This window comes from Neofelis nebulosa, chromosome 5, assembly GCF_028018385.1.
Source record: "Neofelis nebulosa isolate mNeoNeb1 chromosome 5, mNeoNeb1.pri, whole genome shotgun sequence".
Classification (NCBI taxonomy): domain Eukaryota; kingdom Metazoa; phylum Chordata; class Mammalia; order Carnivora; family Felidae; genus Neofelis; species Neofelis nebulosa.
The window spans coordinates 100,231,560-100,257,231 of NC_080786.1; the positions used below are offsets into that span (position 1 = coordinate 100,231,560).

At 40.6% G+C, this 25,672-nt stretch overlaps 1 long non-coding RNA gene across 1 annotated transcript; it reads right to left on the reverse strand.

Moving 5' to 3' along the window:
- Window positions 1–328: 328 nt before the first annotated feature.
- LOC131512554 (uncharacterized) lies at window positions 329–24,009 on the reverse strand. The gene is made up of 2 exons (XR_009262182.1): window positions 21,601–24,009; window positions 329–2,754 (listed from the first exon to the last, which is right to left on the reverse strand). It is a non-coding gene; the product is annotated as an uncharacterized LOC131512554 (long non-coding RNA).
- Window positions 24,010–25,672: the final 1,663 nt, after the last annotated feature.

The window sequence follows — 25,672 nt, forward strand, 5'->3', positions numbered from 1 at the left end:
TATTTTTATCAAATGTTGGTGAAAATATAGGGAAGTGGTTACCACAAAACAATGCTAGACAGAGTGTAAACCGGCATGGACATCTTGAAAGATAAGTTGACAGTGTTATTATAATTTTAAATGTGTACATCTTATGATCGGTAATTACTTTTTTATATTTATTCATATGCCTAAGAATTGGTTGAATATATTGATTGCAGCAATATCTGTAAGAGCAACACATTTGAAATGACTCACCTGTAAGTCAATAGGTAAATGGTTAAGCAAATGATAACACATTCGTACTGTGGAGTTCTACATAACAGTTAAAAAGAATGAACCAAATATCTGCATACTGACATGGGACTACCTTTAATACACATTGTAGAGTAAAAAGGTAGTTACAGGACAGTTTGCATTATTTATACACAAATACGCACTAATGAAACTGTGTTTCTATAAATACATTACATATTAAAGAAAAGGCAAGGAAAAGACTTAGAAAAAGATACACAATGAACTGATAATATAGTCACCTTTGAGAAGGGAAGTGGTGAGGAGAGGGATGTAAACTTTAAAAGGTTTAAATTTTTTTCAAGTAAGAATACATTCATATATTATTTAGAAATTAAAGACAGGTTTGTTTGGGTTTTTTTCCCCTCCGACAATGAAAGAGGATAAATTAACTTAAGCATTTTCTGTTCAACTAAATCAAACCCAAGTTATTATCCTCTTGGCAATGTTTTACTTCCATGCATACCCCATTTTCTAGAATACCAACCAATTCACTGGGTCTGAATCCTTGACAAGCTCAGGATTTCATTAGCCTTATCCTTTGATTTATCCAACACTGGCTGTAATTATCCAACTGATTTATCCAACTGGCTGTAATATTCGGCTTGTAGAGTATTCAGAAATGAATATTCAGACACTTAGTAAAGGTAGTTCTGAAACTGAAATTATCATGAAATTATTGCATCTTCCTGCATTTGAAAGCATAAGATCACAGAAGGTGGTGGCATTTCCCCAGAGATGGATAATTATCTTAACCACTGCTCTTACTAATGTTCTATTAGTATTGCTAATTTGCCTTTGCATATGAAATGCTCCCTCAGAAAATTCCAGAAGTTAACTATGATTCTTCCACTGGATATTTTTAAGGCTATCTGCTCCATTAGAAGTTAGTAATTTGAGAAAACTCAAATGCACATTCAACAATGTTGTTACTTTTAGAAAGAGAATGAATGAAGAATCTGAAGGCTGAGGATACACAGAGACAAATTTTACTCCCTCAGTAATCCTAGAAACTACAGAGAAGAGATATTATTATTATGCCCCATTCTGCACATTAAAAAAATAAGACTCAGAAAAGTTGAGCAATTTGCCCAAAGCAACACAGCAAGAAGTAAGTACAGTTTAGCTTTTTTTTCTTGACTCAAAGTTGAAAACTTTCCACGCCATTATCATCCCTGCCTTCTTGAATTTAGATTCTGAAATATGAAGACATGTATTCAGATTGATCTACTGGGTGAACTAATATTTCACCCAACATTTGTTGGGTGCTTGCTGTGGATCTGTTTCTGTTCCAGATTCTTCCATAATAATCACTTAAATCTTACTAGGACTCTGTGAGACACCTATTACTATCTCTGCTTTACAAACAAAGAAATGGTGGCCTAGAGATGAAACATTTGACTCTTGCCACATCACCAGGAAGTGGTAGAATAAAATTTGTAGTGCATAATTTCTGGCTCAAGAAAGTACTTTTCTCATCAACATTAGGATTTTAGTATTCCCAAGAAAGAGCTCTCATCAACAGACCACATGAACCTTGAACCAGGCTTGCCCCTAAATAGACACATGCCTTTCAGTCTAGTTAACTCCCTTTGTTGTGGGACACTTGTCAAGCAAATCAGTGTGGGGTAGAATGTTTTTATGTATGGCTTGGAACCATCTGGTGATATTAACAAAATAAGCTATTTCTAAATAATGTGTGTGAGCCAACAAGAGATCCATTCTTTCACTCCTTCTCAAGGGGCCTCCCAGCCTCCTCTGTGAGAGTGAGTGTTAGGGCTCTCCTTACACTGGCCTAGAGTAATTTGTTTTAATAATGTCTGAGCTCTCTGAGGTAATGGTCTCATGATCTCAACCAGTGCTTTTAAGGAAGAAATAAATGTGAATAAATAGAACATTTCTATTTTTTTTAAGTTCAGAAATACCTAGAAAATTAACTATCCCAACAATGAATTAGAATGCATGTTACCATAAACCTCAAGGAAGTGATTTGACTGAAAATGTTTAATTACAGGGCAAATTTCAAAATGGCAGACATCTGAGAGAAAGTGACAGCAAGAGAACCAGAACAGATTTTCCTAGCCTGGTGATTTGTATAAATCATGACGACATTACCTATGAGTGTTTATTGCACACCAGGCACTTTGCATGTGGTAACTAATTATATCCTTATAAAAAGTCCATTGAGGTAGGTTATTAGTTCCATTTTACAGGTGAGGAAACTAAGGCTAGAAAGTGACAAGGCTAGAATTCAAACCCAAATCTCTGAAAGTCAATGTATCTTCTACACCAGCTCTAGGCAGAGGACAAGAGCATGGAATCACATTCTTCCAGAATGGGGTCTTCTGAGTTATCTTCATTGTTTCATATGAGATGTAAGTTCTCAGGAACTCAGTCACAGCCATGATCAAACAAAGGCAGTGTGTTCCAAAGGTGATGAGCAGGCCCTTGCTTTGCTCATTGGGAGGGGAATGTTGATCACTGAAAAAAGTATGGAATGTTTCAAAAAACCAGAAGATGTAAATAGCATAAAAGAAACATCTCAGCCATCTCCCAACTTATGAAATAAAACCTGACTTAAAACTCTTTACGTAACCCACCCTGATTTCATTTCCTTCCTTCCCCTTCAGAGATAACCACTGTTCTGACTTTGGGGTGCATCATTGTCATGAAATTCTCTATAGCTTTCACATATGTTTGTATCCTTCTAAAATATACAATTTACTTTTACGTATTTTAAATGTTATATAAATGGACTCATATTTATGTATTCTCATGAAATTTCTGTGTTTTACTTCTCATTACATCCACAATATTCATCCATGTTGATGCGTTTAGCTCTAGTTCATTCATTTTCACTGCTAAATAGTATTACATCTTATGACTATATCACAATTATTTAGACATTTTATAATTGATGTATTTCCCCTCATTTTGACTGTGACAAATAATGCAGCAATTTCTTCCATGTGTCTGTCTCATTATGTATATGTGGAGACTTCTTCTGGGGATAATCCTCAAAAGGAAATTGTTAGTAATAGGTTTACATTATCTAATTTTAGCAAATACAAGCAATTGTTCTAATTGGTTGTGCCCATATACACACCAATAGTTTTATTTTTCTACATTATCTCTAATACTTGCAATTGTTGCTTTTCACCTTTTGCTAATCTGAATGTTCGAAGAAATACCTCATGACTTTAAAATGCCTATCTTTATTAGTGAAGTTAAAAGGCTTTTTCTCTGTTCATAATCCATTTGTTTCTCTACTTGTTACTTTTTTTTCCTATTGATTTATAGGTGTTTTCTGTATATTATGGATGTACATTTTTTTTGTTTGTGTATGTATTGCAAATAACTTATCTGTGATTTATCTACTTGACCTTAGCACTGGTAATACCAAGCAGACAAAAACAATCACAATTTCACACTTTTTGGTGCTACCACGTTTACTTTCCAAGGACATTCAAATGAGCTCTGTTATGCAGACTACTGTGATTTAAAGCCATCAATGTTACTGGTACTTGTAGCAAAATTTTCTATAGAGATCTTGCTTTTAGACACATTTGAACGTCCATGTAATTCTCCTTTAGGACAGAATAATCTTTATGTGATTAGCTCAGAAGTTTTTGGATGTGAATCATTTTTTATAATGCTTATTTATTTATTTTGGGGGGGGGTGTTTTGGGGAGGGGCAGAGAGAGAAAGAGAGAGAGAGAGAGAGAGAGAGGGAATCCCAAACAGTCTCCACACTGGCAATGCAGAGCCCTATGTGGGGCTCAATCTCATGAATGGTGAGATCATGACCTGAGCTGAAATCAAGAGTTAGACACTCAATTGACAGAGCCACCCAGGCACCCCGTGAATCATTTTGATCTAACTTTATGTGGCTGGTTTGTTTGGTTTTTTTTTAATGTCCCAGGAGATGAAAAAAGTCGTGTTTCATGCAAGGCAATTAATTTTAGTACCTTTATTTTCCCCCCAGTGGACCGAGCTGAAAACTGGAAAAATACAGACTATGTTTATGGGTAAGAATTCCCCTCAAAGCAAAGATCAAGATTACAGGTGTCCTCTAACCTAGAAGGACAGCTGCTCATAGGTTGGTTCCTTGTTATCTAGTACCTACACCTACCTCTCCCATGTGGGTATCATTTCCCCCATATCAAATTGGGAGGCAGTGTGCTTAGTGGTTAAGACTTTGGGGTCAGAAAGACTTGAGCTGAGATCAGAAAGCTTCATCACTTTCTACAGTGCCTTTGTAAGTAAAATATTTAAAATCTCTGAACCCCAGTTCCTGTGTCTGAAAGTGTGACAAATGCTACTGTCGTTCTGAGCCTTCTTGGAGATTAAATGAGTTCATGTCTGTATGGTACTTGTGCTTAGTAAACATTCAATTAATGGTGGTTACTATTACATGGTCCTAATGAAACCCTCATTCCATTGAAAAAAATGCTTTAAAAATGCTATAATTTCTCAAAGGAAACATACCTCCCCCCCCCCCCCCCCCTTTAGAGGGCACTTCGAGGACTAAGAATCCTTCTGGAAAGGTACAATTCCTGTGAAGGGAACTGAACATTAGCTCGCCTTTCTCAGCTTCCCAAATGGAACTGTTGGTCTTATTGAACAACCCAAGAACAAAGTTTATTAGGCTGGACCTGCAAGGTCAATATAACCTGAAAATATAACCTGTTCATATTGAGATGATAGAAAGCTAACCGTGTTGCCCCTGGCAGAACATTTTGTTTGGCCACAATGTTTTTCAGAGCTACAGAACACTCTAGTTGTTCTGTTGTATACAATGCACTCATTCTTTGGCTTTACCCAGCTCTATATTTAAGCTTATTTGTCTACCCCATGGATACTTGTAACACACACACACACACACACACACAATATACACACTAATGCTTAAATTGAGTGACCGTTCATAAACAGAAAGCAACTTTTTGTAAAATAATTGACAGACTTGTTTAGACTTCCCTTGCCAATCTCTGCCAGAGACAGACAATTTACTTAGAATTTCAGAAGTACTTGTCTGATTTTCCTAATAAGGATTCAGCCTCTCTTCATGTTAGGAAGTTTCAGTCTTCTTCAAGCACCTATCTTAAAAGAACAAATAAAGCTAAAAATGTTTTGGCGAAATAGTCACCCCAAAAGGCTACAAATGGGTAAAGATAACTGGAAATCCTAGCTTGCAGTCCTGGACTATATAATTTACTAGCTAGGGGACCTGAAATGAGTCATTTAATCCCTCTGACCCTCAGTTTACCTGATCTATAAAGTGAGGCCGCTGACAGAAATAAACTGGAGAGTAAGGGCTTGGACTGATGGTTACCCAATCAAAGTCAAAGGCAAAAAAATGTTCTCTGCAAAACATAACCTGTGATTTTCTAGAATACCTCTCTTAGTTTGTATATGAAGATCTATATCCTTTTAAACTTCTAAATTTGCCATTCTCTGAAGAATAACAAGGGGTTTCAGTAGAACTGCCCCAAAGTCACATGCGAGGGCTTAACAGTCTCATGGGTGCCAAGGCAGGGCCTCAAGGTATCTGCTTCTGAGGATCATCTGCCATGTCACCGGGGCCCAGTAAAAGAGGGAAACAGCAACTTCACCTCATTTTCCCTACTCTGTGCTGTCTGTAAACAAGTGGCATGAGGGAAGTACAAGGTCTGCTCAGTGCCAGGGTCCTATTGCTTCTTCCTGACACAGAAAGCTATTTTCAAAGGCAGCTGCTTCTGGCAGCAGTCAGGTAGGGCAGAGCCTGCCTTTGGCTAACTAATCCAGAATTATTGCTGACGTTCTCCTGGAGGGCAGGAGCTGGGGCAGGAAAATATCTTCCTAAGGACTGTGTCCTCACAGGCACGTCTCCTCTTCCAGGGAGTGACCACAAGAACAACATCCCTGAACTCAGGATTTTCCCAAATGCATTGTGCTGTGAACTTGAGTGGACCCTGTCTGGAGAGAGACCGCTGCTCAGACCTGAGGAGTCCTAGAGGACCCATTTAAAAAGTTCCCTTCCTTTGAGTTAAAAATATTACTGTTTCTGCAGTGTCTTGTTAAATACATGTTGGAGTGCTTTGTTGAAACGTTAATTTGTATTTTCTTTTTGTAGTATGTTTTCCTATCCCTCTCCAAGAAAGGTAGCTTTACCCTCTGCGCTCCTGCCTTGCCTCCGAGAGGTTTGTGTTATGGATGCAGGAAGCAAAAATGACTTATGGAAAGTATCAGAAGAGCTTCAAGCTTTCACTTCTCCAGGGACTGATGTCCTTGAGAGGATGGTACTAGGGAGGGGGAGGGAAGCGAGTGTCCTTTGGGAACGGAGACTCCCCAAGAGTGGAGAGAGTGAAACTCTGTGGGGAATCTTGCCTCATAAAACAGACACAGGCTGGAGGCAGGACTCAGGAATGCGGCACCAGAGGAGGCTGGACCCTAGCACAGGACTGCCTCGGCTACCATTTCCTGACACAGCAGAGGAAACTACGAGCCACAAGACTGCAGAGAGCAACACAACCTGAACAGTGTATATCAGCAGGTCAGGAGGGACTGACCATACTTTTCCCTCTATTTCGAGGAACCACATCAAGCTCCTAGATTATAATTGGAGCCGAAGAAGGAAAAGATTTCTCTCTACTAATAACAATAATGACAGAAGTAGAATTTTTCTATAATTGCAGAAGAGAAGAGGCTCAAACTTGGATTTAATTTGAAGACAGTAAAGAAATGGCACCCACCCTTTCCTCATGCCCAAGTTTGTGGCATAAAGTTCCTACAGGTTACAAATGCAAATGACCCAGGGAACTAAATTATATAAAATACACTCACTTATAACCAGTTATCAACAATTCAGTGAAGATTTGTTCATCAGAATAGAACATTAGAACTTGTTCTCTAAAAGTGGGACAGATGAGAGGAAAATTTTGAAAAGTCGAAATGGATAGCAAGAGACAAAGCTCACTGCCAGCAGTTGGTAAGAGCATTGGGCCATTTTTATGGGACTTTGGTAAATGACCCTTCCCGTACATCCACAGCTCAACTTGTCTCACGAGTTTCTTCTTCAAAGCTAAGCAACTGTTAGCATTGGGGAAAACAAAACAAAAAGAAACAAACCCTGATCAATGCTTAGGAATTCTTATGTGTGCTTGTCCTTTTTCTCAATCTTTAGGGAACAATAGTATGTGTAAAACTCTTCCTTTAAGATGGAGACCCCAAAGCTGGGGACCACAGAACACAACAGTAAGAGCATGAGTGATAGTTGGCAGAGGCATCCACACCTCCCCCAGGTGAGGTCACCTGGGTCCATCCCCTCATCTCTAAAGCTGAGGGAACTGGACGTGATTATATATCATTTAAGGGCTTATTTTATGAGCCCTCCAATTTATTGAACATGTTTCATTCAGCAAATAATGGCTATGATGGTTTCCTTCAGTCTGAGCGATCGTACAAGACAGGATATTCCAAATATTTAACAGCCCATATGGATATCAATGCACCAGAACGGCCAATGGGTAAGGACGTAGCATCTGGTGCCAGATGAATATTAATCAGCCTTGGTGAATATTAATCTGTTGTTTTACAGAGAAACAGACTCAGAGAGTAAACTGTGCCAAATAAACTGTATGTATTTGAACGACGAGGACAGCCTCAGTGTTGGGGAGAGATGGCATTTCTTCCACCGTCTGTGCATTGGCTCTCTGGCAGGGCGTGCTAAGCAGAGCATTTCCTGCTCCCAAAGCACCCATCTTTTAGCCTTTGAAAAACCTAGGTGTGAAGCCTGTCTCTTAACAGGCTTTGAGAAGCAGCATCACATTTTCAAAATGTGTATGTGCCTTACGATCTGCAGCATTACATAAGGAAATAATATCTGCACATTCGCGTTGTCACCACTGACGGGCACGACTTGCAGGCAGAATGGGTCCTGGCTGCTGCTGACGCCGAGGAGAGGAAATGAAGGCGGTGTGGACGGAGGGGGCTCATAAGTGCATTCCCACACCACACTTGTCTCGGGGAGCATGACCCAGAGTAAATGCTGAAAATGTATTGTGCGCCTATGAATGTTTTGAGGATAAATGTTTAAACCATAGCTAGAATCATACACAATGGCACTAAAGTCATTAGCTTAGGGGAACCCCTTTCTGAAATGCGCAGCATCCATAAGCTACATTGTAATTCTAGTGATCCATATTGAACACACACCTACGTCTTTTTTTTTTTTTCTTATTTAAATGTGTAAAATGCCTTGAGCCCCTAGGCATTTGTACTGAGATACATTTCCGATCGCATGACGTGTAGTCCCTGCTGCATACGAATTAACTGCCCTCGATATTACTGGTAGGAACAGGCTGTGATATTTCTGTGTAATTTCCACTCATATCATATTAACATGTCCACAATACAAAAAATAAAAATAAATACATAAAATAAAAAATAAAACTCAAAAAAAAATAGTAAAATAAAATAAAATGGGCCTTCTATGACTGGGTGATAGCTAGGGTAAATTGGTTTTTGGCAGTTTTCTTTCCCTTTTCAAAAAACTTGTTTGTTCTTGCTACATCTTTACTAATATGTGGGTACCGTAGATATCTGATGGTGCTGTATGGAATCTGTTTCTCATCCCCTTGCTAACCTGAATGTCTATATATTTCCCTAAACTACTAGCAACAAGAGAATTATTTAGCAACATTTTATTTACCAAAATTCTGGTAAGGATGAAGGACGATAAGGTTTTCCTTATACACTCAACAGCAAACTCCTTTAAAGCATTGTTAAATATCTCTGTTCCCCAAAGTTCTCATTTTGGCTACTCAGTAAGCAGGTGTTCTCCTTTTCTTTTTTCTTTTTTCTTTTTTTTCCCAAACATGGTCCAGTTTCTGTTTTGCAGAGCAATTCAGTTCTCCTAAATTTGAGATCTTTCCTCAACTAGGTGCTTAACAAAGCAAAAAAGTCTACGGTGAATAGGACCCCTTCCCCATAGAAGGCAGTTTAGCAATTATTTATTACTACTTAAACATGAACTTGAATGTCTCACTCTGCCCTACTCTCATCTCATTCGCACAATGCAAGGATCAAAGTGTATTTTCCCAGATTTATAGAGCAATATCTCTTAGAAGAGTTGTGATACAGTTTCCTCTACCTGATTACATATTATGACTTCCTGTCAGGGCCATTAGCTGTCAGAAAATTCCAGGAACACCAGGGTCGTGTCTCAGAACAGATGCTCCTTTCCTGAAGGTTGCCAGAAATGTTTAATTTTCTTAGATTCTAAAACAGTCTAAATAGCAGGAAGTAAAAGTAATTCTGAAATAATTCTGTTTTGGTTACTATTGTTGCATAATGAATTACCCCAAAACTTAGTGGCTTAAAGCAGCGATTTTATTTTGCTTATTATTATTATTATTATTATTATTTTGAGTCAGGAATTTGGGAAGAGGTTGGCTAGATGATTCTGGCTTGAGGTCTCTCAACCAGTTGGAATCAGATGTTATTGGGGCTGCTATCATCTGAAGGCTAGATGGGGCTGGATGTTCAAGATAACTAACTCATAGGGTAGGCAGATGGTATTGACTGTTTGCTGGGAGTGTCACTGGGACTATTGGATATAGCACCTTCTTGTGGCTTTTCCATATGGTTTGGCTTCCTGACAGCATGGTGTCCTCATGGTAGTTGGACATCTTACATGGCAGTTCCAGGCTCTATGTTTAAGTATTCTAGTGAACAAGAGAAAGCTACTTTGCCTTTAATGACCCAGTCTTGAAAATCATACAGTATCACTTCTCCCATACTTTACTAGTAGAAGCAGCCACAAGCCCTGCCCAGATTCAGACCAAGAGGATTTAGACTCCCTTCTTGATGGGGGAGTGACTAGAAGAGCAGGAAGAATGGGGGGGATATTGTTGCAGCCATTTTGGAAAGTTCAAACTCTCTCATTACATGAGAGTCACAGTTCAACCATGCTGCTTTTACAGACACAATGTGAGTGGATAAAAATGCAGTGTGGAATAGAGGTATCAGTATCCTTTCAGAAGAGTCAATTCCACAACCCTCTTTCATTGCCACCATCTTGTACTAAATCACTCATGCACTGTCAGAAATGCATGTCTGAGGAGACATGATTTGAGTTCTGTCAGTAGAAAGTGTATAGGCATCTAAGGATACACAATAGTTTTCTTCCTTGCAATTAAAGTTGGTAATTTTTACATAGAAATGAGAGTTATTTTGTTTTAGTTAAAGCGATTGATTAGATCCAGCCCTATCTGGGCATGGGCCTTGTATTCCACTAGTTTGGCCCACCCAGGACCAAGGCAGTATTAGATGATTAATACTAATACTAGGGAGTCTATGGAAATCTGCACAATACAGCCATCCACCCTACCTTTAGTATTTTTCTCAAGCTACCCTGTGACCAAGCCCACAAAAGACCACATGCTCAGATTAAGCTAAACTAATTGTCTATCAGAAGAATGGTTTAGACTTGATTTTACAAAGCTTTTCTCCCCAGTTTGTCCCATGCTACAAAAGAGTATGTATAGTTCTTACTGGTTAATCCATTGAATAACTCTTCAGGCATTATTAATCATCAAGTAGACTCCATGGTTAGAATACAGAAAATGGCAAAATTTGTGTGTGTGTATGTGTGTGTGTGTGCATGTGTGTGCGATCATTGCATACGTAATGCCTTTTTTTCCAGTGGGGAAATTTTAGAATTTCCTCTTCTATCATACCCAGATTTCTGAGTTATGGAGGTCAACACTGTTTAGTATTTGAACACTATTTTTTTCCTAAATGAAAATATAACTCCAAATCACATTGAGCAGTCTGTTTATATTTCTGCATAACTGAAGAGTTCAACTTTATTTAATGGGATCTTTGAGCTTAGCCTAGTGGGAAAAACAGGATACTGTCTCTGGCAAAGTTATGTGGCAGTTTTGCAAAATAAACTCCCGATAAGGCTGTAATCCCTTTGTTGGCTTAACCATGATTAGATGTGAGACTCTGGAAAAGTCCACACAGGACTTTCATGTAACATGGGTAATAAATGTATTACTCACATATTCAGAAGGGCACCAGAGGGAGAGATGATAGGGCCTTTGCTAAATGCATGATTTCAGCAAACCTTCAAAGTCGAATTGGATGTACCTCTAATTCTAAGAAATCTGAAGACCTTGCCCTCTTCCTACTCCTCTGAGAGACAAATGCATGTGGTTGGCACATCAATAAGGGAAGAGGTAGTGTATCTTCCAGGCCAACCTGAATTACGGGACAAAGATGCACCCTCATGATGTAGTTGAGTTTAAGTTCAGGTGGACTGAAAATCATGTCCAGGGAGCAAATAGCAGATTAGAGGGATTCATTCTTGGCCCACTAATCCTACCTATTGGTTGGTAGGAAAATGGAGAGGCTTCGATCAGTCTTTGTAGTTTTGACTCAAATCTGTGAGGTTTTATGTCACTGGAAAATACAGCACGCGGGTGTGCTAGGGAGGACTCCCATCCTCGATCTGTATCAGCACTTAAAGAAGTGACTTGTAGAGCCACAGGCAGCCCCACATGGCCAAGACCACATTCACTGGTACTCTATAGAATCTTTTCTCCCCACCCCTGGGAATCCTTTGGTGTGCAGATAGGGAGTGTGGACCTCAGATGTGGCATTCCGCAGCAGAGGGCCCCAGTTTGGTCTACAACAAGAAAAACCTAGAAGGAATTTTAAAATCCTGATGCCTAGGCTTACCTAACTCAATTAAATCAGAAATGCTGGGGGCCGGGGCCTAGGCATTAGTAGTTTTTCAAGTTGTCAAGAGGTTCTGTTGCATCCACATGACTCCTGAAACAGAATGCTACGGGCACCAGTGACAGTCACAACAAAGTTTATTACAATGAGAGGCAATTGCACACTCTTGATAAGAGTGTGGCCTCGAACAGCCGGGGTACAGAGTTTTTATAACCGATTACATCGTTTTATCATCACCTGGGAACAGAACAAAGAAACAGTTTCCAGATGAGTTAGAAACAGTTGCCTAATGAGGTGTTTACTTTAGACTTTCTGCCTCTAAGTTGCAACCAGTGGATCTCCTTGACCCTGCCTCTGATGCTCTTTTCTTTGAACTTTTGTTTCCTTAATTGGTGAAGCCTAATTTACAAGGGTATGAGGTGTAGTTTACCAGAGCAAAGCAAGGCTGTTATCTTTTAATCTTCAGTGTCAACACAAAGCTGTTATTTTTTAAGCTAAGCATTAGCCCTACACTACAATTTAACCCTTACAGTTCCAATATGTAACTCAAGCTGAGAACACTGTTCTCAAGTGCTACATTCAATGTTGGAGAATCACCACTCTTGATCTCCTAACCTATGGCATGTGGACTTTGTTGGAAGGCCCCAATAAGATCTGGGCTAATGTACTACAGGTAGGAGTTTGGGAACTTAAGATAGGGCTGAACTTTGTTGTAAATTCAATACAGCTGGCATCAGCTGAACTCACAAACCCCATCAATAACTTTCAGTTCACAGACGTTAGAAAATAACAAAAAAGTCCCCATAGAGCGGAGTGTTGCCATTCTCTCTCCTGCCTTTCTATAATGGTGTTCTATATCCTTCCATTCACCACTCAGCCCCAGATTGCTGTCTGGCTATGCTCTTATTTTTAGCTAAGAAAAATAAACTTGTGGGCTGCTCTGACTATTCTATGCCCCTCTGATAAGGCAGTCAGCAGCTGTATTCACAAAGATGTGGAAAGTGGGTCTGTTCCAATAATCAATCAAGGGCAATCATGCTTTGAGCTGTAAAGACTCACTGTGAAGGGGCCACTGAGTGAGGGTGATAAGGTCCATTGCATTTCCTTTTTGAAACTGGATGAAGGGATATAAAGAAAGGGAACAAGGATTCTTTTTTTTTTTTTTTCATTTTTTAACAATTATTCATTTTTGAAAGGCAGAGAGAGACAGAGTGTGGACGGGGGAGGGGCAGAGAGAGAGGGAGACACAGAAACAGAAGCAGGCTCCAGGTTCCGAGGTGTCAGCACAGAGCCCGAGGGGGGGGGGTTCAAACTCATGGACCGCAAGATCACGACCTGAGCCCAAGCTGGCCGCTTAACCGACTGAGCCACCCAGGCGCCCCAGGGAACAAGGATTCTGTAGAAAGTGATATACATAGTTTTATTACAACTTATCTCCTAAATCAGAGATAAAAAGCTCGGAGAACAAGGGCCTTTAGATTTGGAAGCTCGGGGGTGCCTGGGTGACTCAGTACCAACTTGCTCAGGTCATGATCTCGTGGTTTCTGAGTTCGAGCTCCATGTCGGGCTCTGTGCTGACAGCTCGGAGCCCACAGTCTGCTTCAGATTCTGTCTCCCTCTCTCTGCCCCTCCCCTGCTCGTTCTCTCTCTCTCTCTCTCTCAAAAATAAATAAATAAATAAATAAATAAATAAATAAATAAATAAATAAATAATAGAGTTGGAAGTTCTTTGGTGCCCTCTCAGACTAGCTCCTTGAGGCTGGCCTCTGATAAGCTCGATAATGGACAGAACTTGGGTCTTCAAGAGCCTTTGCAGTAGGTCCTGGAACACATTCATTATCCTTACATCCATTTCACCCGGGAAGTCAACTTTCTCACTTACAGAGGGAGAAAGAGTAAACAACCCAAGATCCAAAAAGTTTATATGCCACACAGGCTGAAAATCCTAGGCTAAGCAGTTGAGGCAGAGTTTCAAGTGGAAGCAGTTGCTAAGATTCTTACCTCTCCTCAGAAGCCTGGAGAAGGATTCTACTCTGTTCTTCTCCCCATGATAGTGTCAAAGGCATAAAACTGTGGTCCTTGGAAAACACACACACATAAATGTTTTCATATGTGGCTGAGGCATGTGCTGTTCTGATTAAATATGAGGTATGACATCTGCCTGGGGAAATAATTTCTTGAGTTGTGTTTAGCTTTGCAACTGTTTGTTCAAATTAATATTAGTATTGTTTGTTTAGGAAGACAGTTTCTTGTCCAAAATGATTCCAATAAATTGATGAAAATGGATTGGTATATATATCACAAGTATGAATTTTATAAAAGAGGGCAATACACATTCATTAAGAAAAAAGACACAAAGTGTTTTTGTTTGAAATTTCTTAGGGATGATTATTAAAACAAGCAGAGTTTAAGATTTTTCTTAGTCCTTTGTTACTGTAACATCCTCTAGTCAATCTGATGCACTCCAGGCTAGTGAACTAAATAGCTACAGAATTTGAAAGTTCTAATCCTGATTCTGTCACTTACTGGCCAGGTGACCTTGAACAGGTTTTTCAGCTTTTCCAAGTCCCAAACTCCACACCTGTAAATAGGATTTAAAATAGTATTTACCTCAGGGCACCTGGGTGTCTCACTCAGATAAGCATCTGACTCTTGATTTCACCTCATGTCAGAGCTCATGCCTTGTGGGTTTGAGCCCTGTGTTGGGCTCTGCACTGTCCATATGGAGCCTGCTTGGAATTCTCTCTCTCTTCCTCTGCCCCTCACTGACTCATTCTCAATCTCTCTCTCTCTCTCTCTCTCTCTCTCCCTCTCTCCCTCGCTCTCTCTCTCTCTCTCTCAGAATAAATAAACATTAAAAAAAAACCCACAAAACTTAAAAAAATTAGTATTTACCTCATAGGGCAGATGTGAAGTTTAAACCAGATAATAGAAGTTAATATTGTTAGAATAATTTAAAGATCTCACTTCAGTTTAATGCAGAAACTACTTTTTATTTTTAGAAGGTATTTTGATTTGATTATAAAGACCAATGTAGTGTTGACTGAACTTGGATTTTTCTTCAGGAGTATAATACATTAAATTTTACAACTGCTTTTGAAAATTAGAATGCACTATGTGTTTCTTTGTGAGCACTAATTACAACATAGCACATCTTCCTTAAGAAAAATTGAGTCTTATCAACTGTTATATAATCCAACTAATGAATTTGGGGCTCCCCCCCACCTATTTTGCTATAGATCTTAGAATCCTGGAGTGTTTGTGCTAAAAAAGGGGGGGATTTTTTTTTCAGGTGTAGCTGCTGAGTCTGACATACTGAAGCCTCCAAAAGGAAGGAGTCCCATGAAGACATGACCTCTCTTGCTACCCCTCATTTCTGTCTCTGTTTCTCTTTTTCTCTCTCCTCGGACAATTCCACTCTTCAAAATGAGAGATTCCACTCCAAAGTGAGAGATTTTATCTTCCTCCTTCCTACCACTTTCCTGCACATTCTAGGTGCCTCAGTCTGGACTGGTTGCTGATGGAGACTCTACAAATCAGATGAAGAGTTGACAATGGTTGGGTGAGGGTTTGGATTCTAGCTAGTCAGTGAGAGAAAGCAAAAGTGGGGCTCCATTTGATTTTGTTCTACCTATCACCTAGAATCCTGGTTTATTTTGTTATTGATTTGCCCTGGAAGCAAGCATACCTTCCGGGATGAACATTCATTTTAGGGGAAGACAATCTAACCTAAGCTCATTGGATAAAGATATTCCTTTTGATATCAGGGGTTTGACTCTGCCTTTTGTGAAAACTTTAATAACCTTGATAACATGATCTGCCAGCTGCAAGTGGCTCTCTTTGCAATTCTGGAGAGTCAGAAACAGCTCTAGAAGGACAAAGGGCAGGAATGAAAATTAATTTTCAGTTTTCCATAAAATGCATGGTTGACTAGCATAAGTTCTCACTAATCAGACTTACAGGCTGAGAAACGGGGAAAAGGATGGTCATAAATGGCTTCCGCCAACTATGGTTCCCCTCTGAAGCCGTGTGTACTGTCCGTATAAACAAGACAAGGTTTCAGATGATAATTAGGAGTGGGAAATGGAAAGTGGGTAGGCGGCTACCAGTGTCTGCCAGAGTCGAAGGTCTTCTGGATTCCTACTTGTCTTGCTTCTGGCTTCACAGCTTCAGAGCAGCTTGTAATCTTGGGGCTCGCTGAATTCGAACCCTCAGCCCATCTCTGTCAGATATTTCACTATCTGCTCATAACTTAGTTTCAATCACTAATAGTTACACTTAACACACTGACCTTCCCTACCTGGGGTGCTGTCTTCTAGCTCTGTTTACATAGAACTCACTGAGGAACCATCCAACGCATATTTATTCTACATCTACCCTGTACCAGGCACTGTTCTAGGAAGTTGAAATACCTCAGTGAACAAAACTGGCAAACATCCTTAAGCCTCATAGAGCTTACATTCTGTCAAGGAGAGGCAAACAATAAAAAGTAAACAGTTTGTTAGAAGTAGGTAAGTGCTATGGGAAAAGCAAACAAACAAACACCCAAAGCGAAGTGAAGGGATTGGAAGTTCCAAGGCAGGGGTATTTGCAATTTTAAGTAGGATGTCCTGGGTAGGACTCTCATGGCTCATCTCATGCCTCATCTGACTTTACTGGCATGGTTCTATTTGTTCTTTAAAAAAAAAGAAAAGAAAAGAAAAGAAAAGAAAAGAAAAGAAAAGAAAAGAAAAGAAAAAGCTGACCTTTCTCATTCTTTGGGATCTTCTCACTTCCCCTGGATCTAGGTAAAAGCCACCAGAGTGTTTTTGATTCAGAGTTTCTCTGACTTTCCAAAAGTAATAATTCTCTGTTCTCTGAAGCTAGAATTTATGTGTTATTTTGTTCTAGATTGCTGAAGATAGCATGTTAAACAGCTAAATCATTCAAGATTGTAAAAATAAATCTGCTTCCACCAGCAGTTTTAGAGTTCAATTAGTTTCTATCAACATATCTCTCATCAAAACATTTCTGAATTAAATAGTATTTTAAAATAGATATGCTAGAGTGAAATAGAGATATACCTTGAGCATTTCCAATGATGGACGTCATCCTAATTTTATGCTTAACCACATAATTTTTCTGATCTGGAATTTTGGTCTTCTGAGTATAATTGTTTTCCCAAGAAGGTAGTATAGAGATGATTACTCAGTTGCAAGACTGAGTTTTTATGTGGATGCCCATCCCTTACCTATTATATTCCACTTCCTTTCATCGACTCTGACTGGGCCAGCCCTCACCTGGCATCCTGTTCCCCTCCAACCCAGTAGTCACACAGCTACATCCAGAGCTAGGTTCCTAGCTGTTCTACCCTGTTCCTGTTCCTACCTGTTCTACCCTGAATAAGTAACCAGATGCTCCTGCTGAAGCAGAGTGGCCCAGTCTTGTAGGTAATGAATTTTTTTTTTTCTGAGAACATCAAGGGCCATTTTCATATGAATCCAAAGCCATAGTGTTACCCCAACTGGCTTCATCCTCTATTTACTAAATACCATCTCACTTCTAAAAACACTCCCTCTTGGGGCACCTGGGTGGCTCAGTCAGTTCGGTGTCTGACTTTGGCTCAGGTCATGATCTCGTGGTCCATGAGTTTAAGCCCCGTGTCGGGCTCTGTGCTGACAGCTCAGAGCCTGGAGCCTGTTTCAGATTCTGTGTCTCCCTCTCTCTGACCTTCCCCCATTCATGTTCTGTCTCTCTCTGTCTCAAAAATGAATAAACTTTAAAAAAATAAAAATAAAAAAAATAAAAACACTCCTTCTCTTTCCTAGGACTTCTTATTAGGAATATTCTTCCTTCTATAACCTTTGTGGAAAGTTAGGAACACTTGTATGTTTTGAAGTAATCTGGAATTTGTGTGTAGAGATAAGAACCAATGTAATTCAAGTTCTGGTCTATTATTCTGGTGCTGGGTAATTTAAAAAATATTGGACTGCCCTCTGAGTCTTCAATCATCTATGTGCTGATGATAGAAAAAACCTTTGCTATTTCAATAGGTCATAGAGAAGATAGTTGAGGAATTCATTGGCAAGCTTTGGGTGTTGCTTTTTACAGTATTTAATTGTGAAATATAGGTGATTCATTGCCAGATTATTGCTACAAGACCACAATACTCTCAAAGAATTTTTATATAAGATTTCAAGTGGGGTTGTTAAAAACAGACTTCTAAAGAGAGACACACATAAATCAACAGAGTGTTCATATGCCATGTGGGGGAATCCTGGTATACCATTAATCCTTCTTGGAATGTGATGAATTTATGGAATGTGGAACAATTTTGTTGGAGCCTGAGTATTCATTCTACATATGCCACCACGACCTGCCTGAGACTAGAGTTTCCTTCAATATTTAGTGTGAGACTATACTATTATCATGCAATACTCCATCATATGGATTGATAGCAGAGAAAAGCAATTAGCCAGCCAATGAAAAGGTTGAACATTTGCGCAAGGTTTATTGACAGAACGATTATGTGTCAAACACCGTGCCAGGTGCTGGGGATACAGATATGAATAAGCACAGTCCCTATTTTGAGAGCCTTGCAGTCCAGGCCAGGAATTGCATATGTGATACAGGAACACACTACTCCTTCATGTAGTATCCAGGGCAGATATGAAACTTTTTTCCTTCCAAGACTAGATGCTCAGCGGACATACTGTTCCACACAGCCCTCCAGGAAGCTGTCACCAAACTACTGGTGTTTGCATGTGAGGTAATCCTAATACTATGTCATTACAAATGAGAGCTTAATAATGATGGGGACTGACTCTGCAGCCGGGTGCTACGCTATGCCCATGTATTATCTCATGTCGTTTCTACGACAGTTCCAACTGGCAGCTATTATTATTATTATCCCCATTTTTACAGATAAGAAAATTGAGTCTTAGAGAAACTAACTCACTTGCCACATTGACATGCCTGGTAAACATCAAAGTCACCATCTGAACCTAGGACGTCAGAATCAAATGTTTATACCATCTAATACTGCCTCTTATATTTCATCTCTGATTAAGCCCAACCACCGTTTTAATAGTAAATTCTTCTTACATTTTTTTCTCTTCTTGAAACAGAAGAAATGAACTCTCTTTGCTATTTTATTTATTTATTTATTTTTAAATATTTTTTTAATTTTTTAAATTTATTTTGAAAGATAGTGCGTGCCAAGGTGCACGCATACATGAGTGGGGGCGGGGTGGGCAGAGAGGGAGAGAGAGAATCCCAAGCACCATGGAGACTGACACGGGGCTCAGTCTCACAGACCCATGAGATTACAACCTGAACCAAAATTAAGAGTTGGACGCTTAACTGATTAAGCCATCCAGGCACCCTGAGTTCTATTTAGCTTTTTAGATTTTATTTTTCAAACCTGTAAGCCTGTTAGATATTTGTTTTATTCATGCATGCAAGAATTACAGAACAAGCACTAAGTTCCAAACCCTGGGCTAGATATTGGGAAACACCAGTGAATAAGGTGGAGGAGTTTCCTGCTAGGTGGCCCTGATGTTTTGTACCTGTCTGAATTAGCATCCTGCTCCTTACCTCTAGAACTCTGTCCTGGAAACTTCATTCTGTGAATTTTAGGAACAGGTCTATCCTGGGAACACTGCTATCAGGAGATCTGCTGCAGCAGGTTTGAGCTATGTGCCCACCACTGCCGCTACCTCATTGTGCCAGGTGCCATGTCCCACAGCCTCAAAGAGAAGCTGGCTTTGACCATCATGACTGCGACTTCAGGCTGATGGGATCAGGGAAGAATAGTAGATCAGTTTATACTTTAGGATGTCTCAAAGACTGGGTATTGGAACTTCAAGACAAGACCAAGTCTTTAGAAGGATACACCTACAAATTCTTGAGTCTGAAGACAGGAGCTTCAGGCCACAATTATTATTGTCGTGAGGTCCATGAGGTCACTCTGAGCCTCAGTGAGACAGAAAGGAAGTTTCCTAGGCAGGTAGACAGATAGAGAGTGAGGCCTCGGATACAATGACTCAGCCATGTGACAAGGAGTTCTTAGGTAGGCAACTCCGAAGTGGCAGGAGTTTTCCTGGAGCACAAGATAAAAATCCAGTTACCTGTGGTTCAGCTCCCTGGAAGCAAGTGTATTGTGAAATTTGGAAAAGATCAACCAAAAGCATTATGCACGAGGATGTACATAGGTTCATATATTCCTAGATTCATATGTGTGAAATAGGAGGTACAAAGGACAGCTGTCTCAGATGACCAAAAGTGACCAGCAGGCTTAAGAACCAGCAAAAATAGCATCTCCTGAGGCAGGGTGTTCAGTTTCCTGACATTTTAAAGGTAAATAGCATGGAAGTAAGTAAAGTATATACTCCTGGCCCTTAAGAGATAATATTAGGACCAAATCAAAGGTCTCGCATAGGTGAAAAGTCAGCCCATATTCTGTGAAGATGGAGAGAAGACCGGGTAATGTAAAGGACTGGTATGTACTCCCTGTGAGGAAGGTGTCTCGTGGTCACTGACACTTCCTTTAGTCAATGTGGTGAATTTGGTTCCCTGGGACAGAAAGGAAAGGGATGAAACACTGTACGTAGGATATAGAATTCCTTGGATGGTATAAGTGACTCATTGGAACCATTCAAACTTTATACCCACATATCGGTTTAGTTCTCTTTTTATTAACTCCCCTTCAAGATCATTCCTTCTACTGTAATCCTGGGAACTCCAAGGTAAGAACAGGACCGTCAGAAAGACTGATCAGATGTGCAGTTAATGTTCATTATAAACCACAGTCCTCACCACCACAGTATGCCCAGGAACAAAGTCGGCTCCAAAGTGTGAAGTAGCACCTTTTGGACTGAGATTTAAAGGTTATCAGGCTCTAGGGGAGAGAAAGCAAGGTCATTGTAATGTGGATTGTTTTTCTATTGTGAAGTATAGTAGAGAGGCCAAGGTTCAACGGAGGTGAACTTTCCCAAATATGGTACTTCCAAATCAACAATAAAGGCAGCGATGAACAGCCATGACAAAGACAATCTGAAGCAAAGGGAAACAGGTTATAATCCTGGGTTCTGCACCCAGGGGGCTAGATGAGCTGAGGGGACAAGTAGAGCCCAGTGGCTCACAAAATTTGTTAAGAGGAAGAATTGAAGGTATCTGTGTCAGTGGAATAGAATATCAGCCAATAGATGGGAGGGGATCAGGCTACCAGCAATATGCTTTTCACCTCTATGTACCTGGCATCCCCAGGGAGCCAGCATTCTAGGGCTCAGCTTGGTTAAATAGGCTTTGGACACGAACCCTGTCAAACTATCAAGAAGAGATGTTCTATGTACCTACCACAGCCCCACCTAGTGGAAGCATCCTGAGTTGGTACCTGCAAGAAATACATAGATGAGGTTCCCACATGTAATCAGAGAATCAGAGTAAGCATGGTTGAGTCTGAAAAATGTGGATAACTATTGTACCTTCAAACGTAAAAAACTGCAGTTAATCTTTTAAGGCTCTTTCCTCTGTAGTACTTGTTCATGGCTGCTGCTAAGTTTAGATTCTTTAAAAAAAAAAAAAAGTTATATTGAGTGTGAGAAATAAAAGGCCACCTACCCAATCAAAGGAGGGACGCAGAGACTCCAAGCACAGTGAAGATAGGTTTAATCAATGTTCTTGCAAGAGCGGATGTCTGACGGACAGGCACACTTGGGGCCGTTACAGCAGACAATTTATCTCCCAGCATGCAAGTCTCTTGCCTGATTCCTCATTGGTTGAGTACTACAGAGGTTATAGTCTTACCTTGAGGTCGCCTATACCCAAGTAAGGCAAAAAGTCGTCTGATTGGAACAAATGTACATTTCCTGATGTGACTCAGTGACTTTCAGTCCTTCGTTTTTTGGCGCATGCTCATTGCAAAGCCCATGAAAATAAGCTCAGGAAACCAAGAGAGGAAGAAGAACCAGTAAGTGAAGTGTCCAAGGGTTTGGGACTCCATTATGGGAGGGGGAAGAGTTCCTATATATTTCCAATAGAAAACAGTTGTAAACATACTGTTATCTAGACAGCACAGCTTTTATTTGGTATTTCTGAAAATGAATCATCTCTCTTATTTCTCATAGAGCATCTCTCCCAAATCAGACAGTAAGTTAGGTTCTATCACCTGTGTTCCCTCATTTACCCCTAACAACTCTGGGAAGCTGGTTCTATTTTCTTTACTTTGCAAATGGGAGAATGGGTCTCACAGTCAGGTAGCTTGAGTTCACAGACCTAGTAAGTGGGCAGCCTGGATGTGAACTATAACCGCTGATACTAACTCAGTGCACATGTAGGTGTTGGTAAAAAATGAAACAATCTTAGTGATGAGGGAACGTAAGGCAAACTGAGGGCAAAACACAAGCTAACAACACCTCCCACCCCCACCCCCCAGGTGGGATATGTGTGATATTCCTCAGGCAGGCCTGGCTGCCCAAGAACAAAGGAAAGGAAAGAAAACAAATGGTTAACTGATAGAGATCACAGTCATGCAGGACATGAGTCTTCATCAGTTTACAAATATCTTAGAAAATTACAAGAAAAAGGCAATCTTATCAATAGCCTAATCTCCAGAAACCTATAGACAGTTTCCTAGAACCCCTAATATCACCCTACCCGCCACAGTGATGTGGGGAACAAAGGCAAGAAGGAAATGGCAGGTAAAATTTCCTTATAACCTGCAGCCCACTGACAAATACTTGAGAAAAATACAGAATGTAACATTTTTCTAGGAACCCCCTACCATCCTGATGTTAATGCCTTACTAGAGGATAAACTACTTAGCTTGACAATAGCAAGGTCTCAGGCCTCTTTAGCATATCAAAGTCCTTCTGGAAGTCTCCCTTTTGCCTTTATCTCCCTCAACTCCAGAGTATATAACCAGTCACTTTTCACAACCCCGGTGCAATTTTTTCTGCCCATGAGTCCTGTCCCTGTGCTTTAATTAAATCATCTTTTTTGCACCAAAGATGTGTTTAAGGATTCTTTCTTGGCCATCAGCTCTGAACCCCCAGCACTCCAAAACCCCATCATTAGTGAGAAATATTGACTTGTTTTATTTGGAGGCATATGACGCAAACAAGATGCTTTTTGCAGATTCTAGATAGCGTCTCTTCTGGCACCCCCTGGTTGACCACCCTGGGATAAGATTGACTAGAGAAGCTGAGCAAGAAATTATTTCCATCCACATGTGTAGGGCATACACAGGAGACGTTCAGCAAGAGTAAGCCAGGGCCTCTGTACAGAAGGGACTTACATTTCAGGCAGGCCACTGAGGTGAAGTTTGGTATAGTAAGACAGAGAGAGGGACCCAGAATCACTTACAGTCAAATCCTTACTTGCTTTACAAGTGAAATGACTATCTGAATTGGTTTGCCAGAGTGGTCCCAGTTTACAATGGCTGAATCCTCGATTTGGACAATAAATGTATGTGGTCACCCTACTTGTAAGCTGGTCATAATCTGACTCCTACTACTAGAGTCACATCTTTTGCCCTTCCTCCATGGTCCTCTGTGGCTTCAGCCATATTGAATTGTGTTCAGATCCTGAGACCTTTATCTAATCTACAGGCCATTGAACTTACTGTTCCTTTCCCCAATGTCACTGTCCACACCCACAACCCTCTACTTTGCTGGATTCCCTTCTACTTGTCTTTGTAGGAGGGCTTGGTTATCACTTCCCCTAGGAGTTCCTGCCCCACCCTTCCTCCCCCAGCTGGGGTTAGCTGCCCTCCTACTTGCTTCTATTTCCCCATCCCAATACTCAGTGCAGCTTACTGCAACTTCCTGTCTACCCGAGCCTGTCTCTCGTTGGCCTGTAGTCACCAGGAAGCTAGGCCAGTACCTTATTTGTAACTGTATTTCCAGTAAAGACCAGAGTGCCTGCTTCATTGCAGGGGTTCAATAAATGTTTGTGAGCTAAGGCTGAGGCCCATTTTTCAGAATTGAGGGTCAAAGTTAGGGAGAGTTGAGAGGCCACAGTAACTGGGGCTAGAACTCCAATGGTTGGGCAAGGTTAGCTTAAATTTCTCTTTCTGGGCTTGTCTCTCTTGGGTCAGGGCAAACCTTTGGATGGGGATTGCAGAGCCTCACTTGAAGGGCCATGGAAGCTGGGGCCCAGCAGCACTTGAAAACAGAGACAGAGACACTCACTGATACCAACTTGGCACCAAATTGGGAAGATGAACCCTCAGAAGAGGCATCCCCCGCTCTCTGCATGTGGAAGCAGGGGATGGGATAGAGACAATATGTTATGAGGAGGAAAACACGGACAAGAGGAAACTAACAGAACTTCCCTCTCTGGCCTCTAGGTCCAGTCCTCAAGATTCAACCTCTTTTTTACTTTGTTATTTTACTCATTCCAACCTCTCCTAACCTTGCACACCTGATACCTGTCCTTGCCTCCTGTGCCGAAACCCCACCCCTAATATCAGCTTCTAATCTGGCTCTTCCAACAAATGCTTCCTGTTTAATTCATCCTTGCCTTTGCAACATTAGTCTTTGCCTTCTTTTCTTATATAATTTTTTTAATGTTTATTTATTTTTGAGAGAGAGAGAGAGAGAGAGAGAGAGAGAGCCTGCGCACACGTGGGAGAGGCAGAGAAAAGGAGACAGAGGATCTGAAGTAGGCTCTAAGCTGACAGCAGAGAGCCTCATGTGGGGCTCAAACTCAGCAACTGTGAGATCATGACCTGAGCTGAAGTTGGACGCTTAACTGACTGAGCCACCCAGGTGCCCCAGTCCTTGCCTTCTAAGAGGTCATTGTAAACACCATCATTCCTCAGGCCAATCCATTTTCTAACAGTGGACCTCACAGTGGTCCACAGGGCCTTGGTCTCTTTCCCTCTTAAGCCAGCTGATTATTTGTTTGTCTGGTCCCTCAGATTCCCATCCAGCCATGCCTCCTGCTAGCTCTTCAGCTGGGACTGGACCAGCCTTCAGCTGGGATTTTTATAACATATTCCAGTATGTTTTTGTTTTTTTTTTTTCTTTAACCAATATATGCCTTACAGGGTCAAGAGATTATGTGGGAAGGGAGGGTCAAAGTAATAAGAAAGATATAAACGATATTTAAAAATTAGTTACCTATTACTATGCCACTTTAAATATTACTCTGTCTTCCCCAGCATCCCAAAATGTGCTTCACCATCCACACACACTGGCACACACTGAAGAGACCAGTGTGCGAGCCTCCAGCCAAACAGCATCACTAACCATTACCTCATAACGCAGGAAACTGTCTGCCCGTCACCTGGCACAGAGCCTTCTTCTTTCTTTCTCTCGTCCCTGAGGGCGACACACATCCACATCCAAATGCCAACTTTACTTTCCAACAGATTCAGTGAAATTGGAGGCTTGTGGTTTCTTTTCAGAGGAAGAAAGGAACCATGGATAAGAAATAGCTCACCAGTGAGCGAGGCAATGGGTGAATTACCTGGTTTCTGTTTTTGAAGTTTGATGAACTCTTGTGAGGCAGACACAGAAGGAACAAAATTTTACTGACTTGCCTCTCATAAAAAGGGATATTTTGGAAGTTACTGGGTTCCAGACCTAGATCCTGGATTATTGGCAGTTAGCTATTAATTATTTATGGTTTAGCATCTTTATGATGGTGTAGGTGCCAGGCTGAATTTAAATGACACTCTTAAGTGAGC